Source organism: Hordeum vulgare, chromosome 5H, assembly GCF_904849725.1.
Source record: "Hordeum vulgare subsp. vulgare chromosome 5H, MorexV3_pseudomolecules_assembly, whole genome shotgun sequence".
In the NCBI taxonomy this organism is placed as follows: domain Eukaryota; kingdom Viridiplantae; phylum Streptophyta; class Magnoliopsida; order Poales; family Poaceae; genus Hordeum; species Hordeum vulgare.
Window position 1 is genome coordinate 370,314,725 of NC_058522.1, and position 2,127 is coordinate 370,316,851.

The window sequence follows — 2,127 nt, forward strand, 5'->3', positions numbered from 1 at the left end:
CTTCCGACGACCATACGAATTGCAATAAATATCCATTAAATTAAAACCAAATTGAGAGGAAAGAAAACATCGTTAACCACACATGCATACCTTTGGAAAATCTCGTGGGGAGAAACAACATATTTCTCATCTTATTCCGAGTGATTGTACATTCAAACGCGTTTCCGTTGTGTGAGCACTGAGGCCATCGTCGACAACACAAATGTGCTAATATATTACGTTCAAAGCGTGTGCTATTTTCTCTTATGTTGCAACGCACGGGCTTTTTTGCTAGTCGGAACTAAAGGCCTTTACGAAACGGGACCAAAATCTTGTTTTCTACTAGTTTCATGTTTGCCAACCTCACGTGAACTAAATTTGTCATACAAAATATCCGGGTTGTCATCTTAAAATCCAAAAATCCAGGATTTATCATTTCCATATAAATATGCAAACAATTTAAAAGTTGTGTAATTAGCCAATTTTGGTCAGGTAATTTTTCGAGACTCGTGACGACAAATTCATGCTGTAGAGCATTGATGAGGAGAATCTTGAATCTTCGTGCGTAGTCATCAGCGTGCCCAGTAAAAGAGTTCGATCGAAACTCCACGCAGAAAAAAAGAGAGTCCTGGTCCGATCGAAGCATGAAGACATGGCATGTACGTAGGTGATTGTGGTCGAGTACACGTACGTCTCGGTCTCGGCTACGTACGTTCGTCCCTTTGTCCGGCCCTTCAAATATGGGTGCACGTACGATTGCCCGGAATCAAACCGAAACCGATCGATCCGAGCTTACGGTCGAAGATCGACACACACGACTAGAAAAGAGAACAAGCAGAAAGACGCATGGCTGCGACGTCGTCGTACACAAGGAGCAGCAGCAGCGAGGCCGTCGTCGTGGGCGAGAAGAACAACAAGATGTTCACGCTGATCAGCTCCGACGGCGAGAGCTTTGAAGTCACGGAGGCGGCGGCGAAGATGTCAGAGACCATCAAACACATGATCGAGGACGGGTGCGCCGACGACGGGATCCCCCTGCCCATCGTCTACGCCAAGATCATTTCCAAAGTCATCGAGTACTGCAACAAGCACGTTGCCGCGGCCGCTGACAACAACAGCAACAACGCCAGCGACGACCACAACAGCAACAACGACACGAGAGACGACGACAACAGCAACGGTGAGAAGGAGGACCTGAAGAGCTTCGACGCCAGCTTCGTGACCGTCGATCAGGCCACGCTGTTTGACATAATCCTTGCCGCCAACTAACTGAATATCAAGGGGCTCCTGGACCTCGGCTGCCGGAGGGTGGCCGACAACATCAAGGATAAGTCGGTTGAGGAGGTGCGCCAAATGTTCTACATCGTAAACGACTTCACCGAGGAAGAGGAGGAAACCGTGAGAAAGGAGAACGAGTGGGCGTTCCATTAGAGACGTCCTAGAAAATTATTTCATCTCTGCAGTTGCTTAATTAGAGCATCTCCAACAGCCACGCTAAACTAGCGCCGCGCCGCAAATCCGGCCGTTTTAGCGCGCGCAAAGCGGCGGGTGGCTCCAGCGGGCGCGCAAAAACGACGCGCGCAGCATATGCAGTTCAGCGCGCTGGCCGAAACGCAATCGCGTGTGGTGTATTTGGGCCGCCAGCTTCCGCGTGCGGCAGACTCGAGCGCTCGCGCGAAACTCTCTCCTCTCCTCCTCCTAAGCACCGCGCGCGCCGGCGCCGGCGCCCTGCCACCGCACCCATGGACGCGCACACCGGCACCCCGCTCACTCCGTTGTACAACCCCCCCCCCCCAACGAAAACCCTAGCGCGGGGAGCGTTGGCGTCGCCACCGCCGGAGCTCCGCCGACCGTCGGCCTCGCGCGCAGCCTCTTCTGGCCGCCGCGGATGACCACGGCGACGGGTGGCGTCGCGCCGGCGCCGTCCCGTGCCGCCGCCGCAACGTCGAAGCTGCCCAATGCGGCGCGGCCGAATAAGGGAAAAACATCCGGGAAGAAGAACAAGGCGGCGGACGGCTCCGGCAGCTCGAAGGCGAGGGGAAAGAAGCTTGCAGGGCGGCGGACGGGCGCGGCGGCTACCGAAGCGCCGGCGAGCTCACTCGTTGAGCCGGCCGCCGACGCGCAGCACGTGTTCGACGAAATGCCCCC

At 54.9% G+C, this 2,127-nt stretch overlaps 1 pseudogene; it reads left to right on the forward strand.

Annotated features, from left to right (window-relative positions):
• Nucleotides 1-825: 825 nt before the first annotated feature.
• On the forward strand, nucleotides 826-1,410 carry LOC123396589 (annotated as a pseudogene).
• Nucleotides 1,411-2,127: the final 717 nt, after the last annotated feature.